Source organism: Bombus flavifrons, chromosome 9, assembly GCF_040668555.2.
Source record: "Bombus flavifrons isolate JBK064 chromosome 9, iyBomFlav1_principal, whole genome shotgun sequence".
Taxonomy (NCBI): Eukaryota; Metazoa; Arthropoda; class Insecta; order Hymenoptera; family Apidae; genus Bombus; species Bombus flavifrons.
Window position 1 is genome coordinate 6,470,064 of NC_138450.1, and position 13,005 is coordinate 6,483,068.

Below are 13,005 nucleotides of genomic sequence, written 5' to 3' on the forward strand. Positions count from 1 at the left end.
ATGGCACGCCACTGACTATTCATGTTGCGATAACGTGTTCTGTTACTGCGTGTGTTACCTCTAATGTTCTTTTTCTCACCCCTTGGAATATTTAATGTATAACGATGTAATGATTCAGGAATTAATATAGCAAACGATGTAAGTCAGACAAAATTGAAAATCAAATTTCTTTGGTGGGGACGAATGTAAATTTTATGCTAAATACGATTGAAGATGGATAATACGATTTTTATTTCCACATAACGAATTGTATAGTTCGGGGTGAAAATAAGTGGACAGATAGTGGAAATGGATATGAATGAAGTTTCGTTAAATATGGCTCGTTTATATAAAAATAAATATTAATTTCAATTATTACTTACTAAATAATCTGCATACTGTAAGAATATTTAATAAATAAAACTTAGGTATATATCACCAATACTAGTTCGATTAAACTTCATTGATACCTACCTTCACTATCTATCTGCTCATTTCTATTTCCGAATGTACAATTTTATATTCGAAATCCAACTTCCTGTTACTTTCCACCCTCGTGTTCCTATTTCTCATTCGTTTCAATTGTCCCGAAAGCCAGTGTATGTCAAATAACACCTAACCGATTTCTTGCCAAATGAAAATTAGCGACGAGCACTATGCATCGTTGATAGAGTACCAAGGAACGTATTAACAGTGCTCGTGCTAGAAACAGCACCATTATCGGTGTTGGCTCGCGGGCTTACAATTAACAGGTCAGTCAGGATTTCACGTGGACGAGAGGAGGGTAACCGCGACAACGCTGGCTAGAAAGACATTGATACGCTTCAGGGGCAACGATAACGGGCTAAGCCTTAATCTGGGTCCATTAGCCTGACAGATGTAACGGTAAACACGGTGTTGTTGCGATATCGGCTTGCAAATTACAACACTGCCACCTGGAGGACTGTGATAGACAGGTCTTGCGGCTGGTTGATTACGAGGCTGAACGGGTAGGGGATGAAGATAATACGAGGGCAATTAGTTCTCGAGTAATGCTGCGACGTCGTCGACACCTGGCCCGTTCGCTCTGCATATGATTTTTCTTGATTAACTACGTTCTTGAAAACCCACGATATTCACGTTGTACAATAATACGAGGACATCTATTATGATAACGTTCTACTAATTTTTTTGAACAATCGAATCAATATCTTCTTGCTGGAAAAATTGTGACAATTGGAAGAATATTGGTTTTCATCATATTAAAACGGTTTCTTTGTTTTCAATACGATTTCATCTTGTTAAATATTGACAAAAAGATAAATATAAACTTTTTGTTTAATGAGTATGATTCCTGTCATCCGAATTGAATACAATTGAGAGTAAGGACAGAAAATTAAAAAATATAATATTATACAATTTTTTGGTTAACACGAAAATTGCATTATGCATAATAGGCCTCTGTGAGATGGTTTATTATACGTGTTGGTATATTAAAGAGACGAATGTTAAAATTGTAATAGTCAATTATATTAAAATCACTTTAAGTACGAGTACAGAGATAGTGTATGCCGGTTGTAATCGTCGCTCGCTCAATGCTACTATTCAACTCTACGCTCGCTATTCGACTGTATAACTCGCTATAGTGATTGTCCAAGAGAGTACGTTCATCTATTTGTATCGACCGGTGGTATTACAAAAAGTTCAAATGTAACTTCGGTTGACGAATACAAATAACAGCGATAATGTTTTGTCCGGAGTTCGTTTACAGTAGTTCCGTTGACTCATGTACCGCTACATACGAAATCGGAGAATGAATATTAGCCTATCCTAATGAAGTCACAGAACCATTTAGTAGTATTACGTACACGTCACGTATTTTCTCAACATATCGAACTACTATAAATAATATAATAGAGAAATGTCTAAAGAAACCGTTCAATAAATTTACTTTATACTTTTCTAGAACTACCCTGTATACATTTCTATCCCTAGAGAATATCCAGTAAACCAATAACTTTGTGACGCTTAAATTGTTGGAAAGCTATGTCCTTCTTTTTACTCGGAAAATAAAATATTGTTGTTGTGTTCTTTGGATCCGAGGAACTAGAATGCGGGGCACATACCTGTATATTACTTTCACGTAGCGAAACTTTGATTTTGCTCGGGGCAATTGACGTATAGCTATTTTATGAGTTAACTGCATTTGTGAAAGAACGCCGCACTGTTTATTACTGCGCACAAGCAAATACGGAATACAAAGGTAACATTTGACAATTGTTTTTAATAACACCATCTGTCAATAAAACACATCTGTTATTATTGACGTTGTGTTCTTTGGCCTATAGTATAAATTAAAACTTTCAATTACAAATATTATTCTCGATATAGACTTGTTTCTATGAAAGTTACAGATAAATTGACTAGCCAAAAACACTAAGTATTTTTCGAATTACCTAATGATATCAGTGAAAATTCAGAACTTCACTTGTGATAAAAATATAGAATCTATATATTTTGGATTTATATCTTTTACCAAGAACTTTTTCAGAATATTTCGTACAAAAGTTTTATTCAAAAAATTAAACGAATATATTACAAAGCGGACGCAGTAAACTTTAAGCAATCTCGTATATCGCCAAACATGGTCGCTAATCCCTTGGTCAAGCACTATTCTTAACTAAAGAAGAGAGTATTTAGAAAATCAGCTTTACGGTCCATGACAAAATGTAGGAGAAATAAAGTCGTACGTTTTAAAGGGTGAGACAAAAAGAAGAAAAGGAAAAGATTATTTTTAGACACAAAGTATCGACGTACGATTATAGACAATCAAAAGGTTCCTTGTTGGAAACGATACTGTGAATGGTCCGGCAAACGAGCCACGAACTGGAAGTCCAATAAAATTAATACTCCTGACGTAAACCCGCATAACGAGCCGCACCGTGGACGAAAATGTTTCATTCGACGCATAAAGTGCGTATGGCGATGGCAAAAGTCGGCTTATCGGAGCCATCGAGTATCCAGGACGAACGATCGATACATATAGGCGTCATAAAAGTGATATCATCCTCAGGCTTATTACGCCTGTATATTACTGGCAATCCTTCGACAGAGGGGTGAACGAAGAAGGGATAGTGACTATTGCGATTCTACTATCGTCCGTACACGTGCATCGGAAAATTTCTATTTTCTATCCTTTCCAACACTCCTTTTTCGCTTATATTGTTCACTGTGTCTCGTTAAAAAATCTTTTCACGGCAGTACTCGATAAAATAATAATTATTACTGCGCACAGCTGCTCACAAGGGCACTCATTCGAAACATTTTGAAATTTCATTCGCACTATAACGAGACACGACTATTGTGATTATATTGGAACGAATTGAAACTAATCTGACGAAGTATATAGAGATAGCAAGGTCTTTAATGATTACAAAATTGAGAATTAATAAATACGAATCGGTTTCACTTAAGTGTGTTTTAGTCAGCTGTTTTTGTTGAATAGATTTGTGTATGTAGTTTGGAAGAGTAATAAAGCATGAATGCAGCTTAAAATAATAAATGTAAAACGTCTTCCTATGTAAGTCAGAATTAACATATCTTCAAAATTTCCATCTAGTGTAAATAAAGATTTATTTTTAAAAATTAGTAATACCAAGGCAGGATGTAAGTTACACCATTAAATTGGAAATTGAAAATTTTCATTAAGTTAACAAGTGGCTAATACCTGTACTCAGTAAACGTTTGTATTAATTATCCAAAATCTGAAATCGGAGCTAATGAAATTAATTTTCGACGAAATTACAGTTCAGTTGCAAACCTAAATGCGAAACGGTCTTCAGTGTGATAGATACAGCGATGTCGATGCAATTAAACATTCCAAACAGCTGTAATTTATCAGCTCCAATCCATCACGGTTATTTAATACATAATATCCGTCTACTTGATTTATTTTCAGTAACACCCATCATAATTAATAAAATATACAATTTTCCAGTTTCTAAACTATTCTGTAATCTTTAATAAAGGAGTTTCAGTAACGTAATTTATATTTCACTATTTAATTGAAAGTAACGCGACAAAAACTAGTCAAACAATATATAAATTGACTTTATAATGTAAAAAAGATCTTCCTACTCTTTGATAAGATAATAAAATAAAATTACATTTTTATTCTACGAAACAGTTAATCGAATTATCAAATTTTAACTCTCCATAACGTCAATACCTACACATATACGTCCACAAACACATTATATCGAGTAAATAATTCCTTGAAAGCCTTGAATTCACGTGACACATTAATTTATAGCAGTTTGTGAAATTATTTGGTCACTTGTCATAAAAAACTGTTACGTGTATATTGTGTATGTCATATGGAACATTTAGAAATTTCGTTAGCACTATACTGAGATCCGATTATCACAATTATGTTAGTAATATTTGAAACCAATCTGAAAATGTACAATATATAAAAGTTGTACAATTGTAAAAAAATTATTTAAACAGACAATTATCTATTGTATATGTATATACCTGTATATCGTCAACAATTTTAATGATATTGAAACGGTATATTCTGTATACTGCTTTCATGTTACAATAAGAAAAACAGTGGTTTAGTTATTGTCTCTTTTGCAAGATGAATTTACGTCCAGTGGAAAATCGTTCAGGATTATAACGTTCATCGAAGCCGACACGATGTCTCGAATATTTCTATATTTCTATACGTGTAGATACGTGTATGTCTGAGAGCAATTTGCGATAACACCGCTTAATACCCCGGAGGCGCAATCTGTGAACTCAAACAACCGCGGTTGCGTCTAATCGATGGAAGACACGTATAGACATGCTAGCTGTTTACAGTCAAACAGAACTTAAATTCCAACACACGATTTCCGGGGCTATCGTTTATAGGGGTTTAATAAGAACGCAGACCATCCAATTACGCGTTCCTATTCATGAAAATGGAATATGCACGCATATGCAGCTTTCAGTAAAGGGAAAGTTGAATGTCAAAGGTCCTTTTGCAACGTGAAGAGATTGGCGATAAAGAATAATTTTCTTCTTATTCCTCTCCTTTTCCTGTTTTCTCTTCTTCTATTAAACCGATCGATTAAATGATTTCAAAGTTGATAAAAAGTTAATTCGTTTTATAGATAAATAATAATATTGCTTATTCAAACAAAACGTATAATTGTTTCAATATAACACTGGTTAAACAAGATAGTGATTATAATCGTAATTGTAATTGTAATTGCAATCGTAATTGCAATCGTATTTGTCATGGCAATTGTAATTGTAATTGTTATTGTAATCGGGATTGTAATTTGTTTGTGATAATGTATAATATACAATACACTACATTTATACAATATACTTCTTCATAAAAATTCAACTTGCTTCAATAAAAAGAGGATGATATATTGTACGAATAGTCATTTTTTAAATATTTTGTTCAAACAGTATACAAGTCTGCTTCTTTCAACATTAAAAAATTTCTTCGTCATAATAAAGATAATGGACATTAAACATTTTTTTTAACACATCAGTTTTACAAAACTACAGCTTGTGAAGTAATCACTTTATACTTTACAACGGACAGCGTAAAAACATGGACAGTTACGACGTGTTTGCATTGAATGTTTGGCGTTTGATTAAAAGTGTCGTCGATAAATCTCAATTATCACGGTGGCGTTGCGCGTACAGCAACGTCCGGCGTATTTCTGATTAAATTGTCGTGGGAAATATGCGAAATTAGCATTAAATGCACTACACCCTCGTAATTGGTATGAAAACCAAAATATACGATCGGCCACGGCATACGAGCATTAATGAAGTCTGCGAATTATTGCGTTTTGTCACGTTCCGCTCAATTGTCATGCGATAAAATAAAAGATATTTATTTATCATCGTTCCATTAACAATAGTCACGTATAAGTTAATAGTAAACACGCGATACGATCATTTAATTTCTAAATGAGTCACGAAAATTGGCATTCGCTACATAAAAAATGGCTTCCTATTATGTTACTTCAGTTTTCTTCCAAGATATTTTTCTTAAGAAACATATTTATGCTACGTTGTAATAGATTAAAGTTTTATTATAGGTCCTATTTATAGGTTTCGTTCATATAGTCTGTGAGAAAAAAAGTATTTATTATGAGATTGAATTGAAATAAAATAATATTTCACGTTTTCTAATATTTATTTAAATAGTTTTCTATATTCGTCAGTATTGATCAATATCTCAGTTATAATTTCGAAATGGACACTTTGCACTGAATTTCTTATTTCATGCCGATGTTGCAATTAATTTTAGGTTGCATTTAATTTTAAGTAGTACCGTTTAAGTTTTGATTATTTAATTTCAAGCATCTGTAAACTGCGTAAAAATGAAAAAGAAGAACATCTATACGGTATACGTTTTAAAAGATTTAATCCTTAATAATCTGTCCATTCACTTTACCTTTGTTCTGACACACTACAGATTCGTTGTGTTATACAATTTGTGTATTTTATTATACAATTGACGTTGCGCTTTAAAAATTACATACGCGAATATAATCTTCTTAACGTTGGTTTAATCCGTTTCGTCTCTTTTTGCCTTCGGATAAATTATAAATGTGGAACGCATGATAATTACTCTCTGGCATTAACAAAATTGTGAATAATTATATTATCATAATATTGAATAGTTATCTAATTTTTTAATAAATTAAGTGAAAGATAAAATATATTTACTCGCAAACGATTTGAAATGGAGATTATACTCTTATAAATCTTTCTATTGATCATTTTACTTTGATTACTCGTCTTGTGTGCATAATTTACAGTTCATCTGTTGTTAACAACCTACGAATATGGTTAATTTACTGCACATTTCGTTGTTTACTTGGCAAGTTAAAAATCTGGGAAGACTTTAAAGTCTTAAAATTCCAGAGATTGTACAAGATGTTGCACATTTTTAAGAAGATGTAAAGTTTGAAAGATATTCGAAGTTTAAAATTCTTACTCTATTAAGAAAAATGACCTTCTCTTCTTTTCGTGTCTACAAAAGATGGCCATAGTTAAATAAATAAATTCAGGACTAATTATTTTGTACAAACTTTCAATTTTAAAGCACGGAGCGTTTATAAATAATTTTGTGATAAGGCAGCGCTTTTCTTATATTTATAATACTAAATCGATAATGAAACAAGAAACAGATCGATTCTTTTTCAAAAATCTGCAGCAGCATATTGAATCCACAGTCTTAATTATCATACTAAATCGACAGTGAAGCAAGAAACGTATAAATTCTTTCCCATAAACTTATAGTCATAACCACCGTATTAAACTTCCACTTTTAATCGTCACGGTAAATAAACAACGAGAAACCAGAAATAATTCTCGCTTCTTCCTTAAATACGAAAATTTCCCCTCATCAACGTCATTTATTTTTAGTATGCACGTCATGATCCTTAACAGAAAGCTTCGTAATATTGCACAAAAATAAAATTGATTAAAAACGTCAGGCACGCGCGATGCAGAGAATATCCGCAACACTCGACCGTCTAAACATTTTCGTCGCAGTTGGAGTCAGCGTTTCAAGACAAGCGAGTTAGAGAGTGCCACGGCAACAATCATCTAGGATACTCGTGTTTTCCATTCTTGGTTGTTCGTGCGCCGGTGATATTTCAAACGGGGGACAGCGTAATATAAAACACGAGGCGGTTGGTTGACGCGAAATAAAAAGGATAGGATTAGCAGAGGTTCGGGTACTCGACGCGGAGGATACGGGTATCCTCGTTATTCGGACGACTGCGTCACAATGGCCGCAAGGCGATTATAAACTAAAGCAATTAATTATAAGTGGTCTCGCAGTATAACGACTTCATGTTGGAAATTCCGGCCTGCAACGCCGGAGCATACCGCGAATATTTGGTTTGCCATGAAACGCTTCAAGAACGGCCGCGCCTTCGTCTTCCGGTATGCAGTGAAACTGCAGTTCTCTCTGTTCTCTTTCACCCTGGCTCGTTCGTACGTTCTTTTCATCCTATTCACCCTCTCTCTCTTTCTCTCTCTCTCTTTCTCTCTCTCTCTCTCTCTTCCCCTCTTACTCTTCCTTTCTTTATTTCTATCCTTCTCTATCTTTTTCATTCTTTCCCTTTTTAGATCTCCATTTATCAATTACAACAAGCTGAGAGAACGCCGGCGGGAATAAACCGCTGAAAAATCCCATTATCGGCCCCCGGAACCTCCGCCTCTGCATTTATTTTGTTTTCATTTAACTTACCGGAGACTGTGCCTCCGTCTTACGACGACGTGGAAGTTCTCGATCAGGACTCTCAGGAATATCGATATCTGCTAACACTAGCTAGACCGATAGATCTCGTGTTTCGCTCACGGTTTCTCCATGGTTTCCATTCTTATCGTTTCGATACTGTTTTAATTACGACGGTACAGAGCTCGGAACGATACAAATTGATTTTACAGGGTATAACGTAAAAGTTTTAGAATTTTCCTACTTTTTTAACATTGCGCTCTGTTCATAAGTAATCGTTCACTTTCTAATTTTAAGCATATGACTTAACAACAAGATTAGTTTATAATAAAATGCTTGGAATATACTATAACTTTGTATCGAATGGTTTAGTAATATTTAGTCAAGTTCATTTGGTAATTGCAATGTTTACTTATGCCTATCTTAGGTACAGTACTATAAGTCCCCAGTGAATTATAGACAGTAACGTGCATTACTAACCATACGTATACAAAGTATATAATATTTAATATAAATTGAATGCTAGACGTTGTTTTCATTTTATAATTATTCTATTGTGAATCTATTGTGAATCTATTATTTCTTTATTATAATAGAAAATTCGTAATAAAGTAGAATTTTTTCGAATTCTTCAGGAAATGTAACGACTACGTGTCCTAATAATTATGGATAGTGGTATGTATGAATGTTATGAGTTATCACTACGTTAAAATAACCGGATTACTTTTACTTTACACTTTTCAGAGTAATCTGTTATAGGAACGTGCTCTTACGCGAACGTTTTTCTCCGATAAAGTTGTATCCTGTAAAAGGGAGCGTTACATTTGTTCTATCGATGCTTCAAAAGGAAGCCAATATCTGAACTCTGAAATTCAATAAAAAGCAATGTGGAAATACTAAGATTGAATGATACGGATGATAAAAGTACATCGAAATGGTTTATACGATTTTCAATTGCGAGGAGTTGTAATGTTAAAATAGCGATGTTTTCTCATTCCAATATAATTTATATTTAATAAATTGAATGTTTCAGAATGTTTTATACACGTTTTCTTTTCGTAATATATAAAACTCAACTTATTCATTGCAAATATCCTGAGAAGACTAAGAAGAAGTAATTTCAAAGATTCTCGTAATAAAAACTTATTTAATTCTAAAAACACGAGCTTTTAACGCGTAGAATAGAATAAAAATTGTACTATGGTATTACAATTAAAATAGTATAATAAAAATAATAGTTTTTCTATCTGAACAAAAATCAATATTAGTTTTGTCAAAAGAACGTGTATATTTCCAGTAACTGCAAAAGCGAAAACTCTGAAACTTTATTTTTCATATCTTTTTTAGATATTTATCCTGTACTTCTTAGTTATTTATCTAACGTAATTTATTCAACATAGAAATATTTCAAATTGATTCAAAATATCTATTATTACCTACATTAAAGTAACAGGGGCTAATGAATCATTAGCTTATTGAAACTAAAATGTAATACAGTGTATTATACAGCCAAAATTTGATAATAATAATTTACCCTTTAATGTAATCACCATCAAAATATTGTTCGTCATAAAATTACAGTATTCAAGATACCGTATTAATACGTTCAATACAGAACACAAAATCGAAGGGGTCCCTTCCGAAGGGGTGGAGGAAATCGATTTTTCTTTAACATTTACCCACGCGTTATTCGTAAGGAAATTGGAAATGCCAATGTGGACGCCTACCTCCATATCTTCCGCATTGAATGTGTTTAAATATCGCTCGTTTTAATAATTATACCCTCAGCCTCCACAAAACCTCGTCAATCTATCAGCTATTCTTTAAAGCCATACATTCCTGAACCTAACAAATTATCTTTATTTGCAATTACATCGTATTCTATTTCTCCTATTTAAAGAGAATGTCTGTTGCTCGACCTAGTCGACATAAAAATTATTTCAAGCTTCTTTTCTCCCTTCTGAAGATTTTTATCGTTGTCAGTTTCACAATAGTATAGCAAGATTCCGAAAGAGGTCGAGAAGATATTCCTTTATACGAGAATCGAAGGATGTTGCTTTCTAAACGTAATTACATAACGTAATTTTTTTGCAATGAAAGCGATCCTCGAAGGGGAAATAATGTATGTTCGGTTTTTCTAATCAGATATTTGACTGGCTTTTCTGGGATAATAGCTCGAACAACTGGGATTACGAAGGGATAGAGGCTCGCTTGCTTTCGACTCGATAACTCTGTTCGATGGTCCGCACGAGCTGCCACCTCAGGAACGAAGCCTTTTGTGCAGAATGTCTTAGCACAAGTGTCGCGTGAAGTACTTGACGGCTGATTACTTTCATCATTATTTATGCATAACTTTGTGGACGCTCTATACGGTGGCTCCTATCCAGGCGCTATGAGGTTCGCAAAATTATTATTGTTCTACATATATTTGTCTGTGATAGTATAATTCAGAAAGAACTAATCGTATTTCATTATGTCAAATATGCATGTAATTTTGACATTATAAAACGTCTAAATATCAATTTATATTAGTTTGGTGGAAAATAGCTGAATGATTGATTTGTATTTGTGCTTTTAAAACGTTATATTTAACTTATATTCTGCGTATTGATTCGAATATTCAATTTCAATCCATGTGTGTATGGAAACGACATTTAAAGACATTTACTCTTAACTTTAGTTTCCTTATTTCTACGTAACTACGTCACTTCTTATTTTAGTTTCAAACTAACAAATTCTTTTAAGTTCCGATTATTACTATTTGCTACATTTAAGTATTTGCCACACAAAAATTAGACAAACACGTATTCACTAGCATTTGGAAAGAAAGAATAAATATTTTGTCCTTTCAAACCATTTTCTATTATTTCCGGAACAACAAATTCGTTTGTTTAAGCGTATGAACAATTTAATTTTTTTGGCTTTGTACCAACATTCATTACCCTCTATTTTATAAAAATCAATGAAATCTATGTTTGTGTAAGTTACGTTCTTGCAATGCGTAAAATTGTCTTAATACTGTTTTAAACCAAGACGCCATCTTTCTCACCTCATTAAAGTTGTACATCGATCTCACAAGGCCAGTTCACGTTAAGCTCGCTACGATCGCCAATGAAATCAGGCTGCAACATGGAATACTTAAAGAGACCAAGGCGAACCGCGTTCAAGTTACCTTGCTGTACGCATTTAAGTTTAAAACGAGGTAAACATCGATGTATACAGGACTTTCAACGAAGGCAGCCTTGACCATATGGAAGATAATTATCTTCGATGCAGGTTAAGCTAATTAAAATATGTTCTACGTTTGTTCAAGTTCTAGTTATTAGAATTCAACTGCTCGTATTGATGTAATGTCATTCATTTATTAATCCATTTTGTTACATTATAAGGTGGATATTAAACGTGTTGGTTTGTTTAATAAAGAGACGAGTGATAAAATTGTGATAGTCAATTATATTAAAATCACTTTAAGTACAAGTATAAAGATAGTGTATACCGGTAGCAATCGTCGCTCGCTCAATGCGACTGTTCAACTCTCTAACTGTTCGCTATTCGACTAACTATTCGACTATATGACTATCCTAGAGATCACGTTCGTCTATTTATTTCGATAGGTGTTATTATAAAAAGTTCAAATGTAACTCCTGTTGATGATCACAAATAACAGCGATAATGTTTTGTCCGGAGTTCGTTTACCTTTGAACTCAGCAAACCAAAACAACGTTGGTGTTCCAAGGCATAATAACATGAGTCTCTCCCGATTCAAATCTTCCGTTGACTCATGTACCGTTACAATTAATTCACTTTTAGAAAGTAACAATCTTTCTTTTGAAGTTTAGTTTTATTCGCCTGCTTTACTAGCAGTAAATTTTCTTTGGGATGTTTTGGAAACTCTTGGAAACGACACCTGGAAGTATACAATGCCCCGAAAATATAAAAATAAATTAATGACGTTAATAATAATTTATAACTAATAAAATCTTAATGTGTTATTAATATTTATACATAATTGTATTAAATGTATGAGCGAACGACGTTTCACATTTCATAGAATTTTTCTTTTCATCTACTGATTTATTTTTCTTGTTATTTAATTTTTAACTTGATCAAATCTAAATGAAATATATTTTAATCTAGAAACTCTGTAATAACCAGCGATTGTCGTGAATAAAATGTGCTTTTGCGATTAGTTTCCATAGTTCATCCCGTTTCTAAGACGTTTTCACCCTTAGCAAAAATTCGAACAAGGAATTTCTAGCTTGTCGTGTCAGCAAGGTATCGGTATGACGTCAACAGCATGACCATTGTTTCCGGTAGTATTGTTTCGGGTTGTTTCTCGCCAAGCTACGAGCCTTTTACGTTGGAGATTTCCAAGCTACCGACGGTGAACTGAATAAAAGGAAAATGAACCCGACCACACCCATCCAGTCTTCACATAGCAAGGCGTTCACCCTCGTCTCGGGAAATCACGATAATCTTGTTTCTCTCTCTTTTTTTTTTCGAGGAAAGGAACTTGTACACTACTTGAAACAACGTTAACAAGTTCGTATCTCGCAAAGAGCGAGAATCAGCTACGCATGCGATATTGTAGATTCTCGGTGTTGCAAAAAGTAAGTGGTAACGATTTGCAACGATTTGGCTAGACGATTATTTCGCTCTTATATAGGATCTCTGTCTATACGAAAACTTAATTTAACTTTTCATATATTGTGTATAAATTTTAAGTACGAGGAAAAGATGAAATAACTGTTTTTCGTTTATGTGATCTTCCGTTTCTATTT

The 13,005-nt window shown here is 33.4% G+C and overlaps 1 protein-coding gene and 2 long non-coding RNA genes across 4 annotated transcripts in view; 1 reads left to right on the plus strand and 2 right to left on the minus strand.

Moving 5' to 3' along the window:
* The window catches only part of LOC138183598 (uncharacterized), a 198,845-nt gene that overhangs the window by 156,302 nt on the left and 29,538 nt on the right, over positions 1-13,005 (minus strand). The gene's annotated exons all lie outside the window — the stretch shown is intronic.
* The window catches only part of LOC138183592 (neurotrimin), a 361,055-nt gene that overhangs the window by 133,807 nt on the left and 214,243 nt on the right, over positions 1-13,005 (plus strand). The gene's annotated exons all lie outside the window — the stretch shown is intronic.
* On the minus strand, positions 6,079-11,463 carry LOC138183337 (uncharacterized). Its single transcript, XR_011174040.1, has 3 exons — positions 11,274-11,463; positions 6,703-6,813; positions 6,079-6,607 (listed from the first exon to the last, which is right to left on the minus strand). It is a non-coding gene; the product is annotated as an uncharacterized LOC138183337 (long non-coding RNA).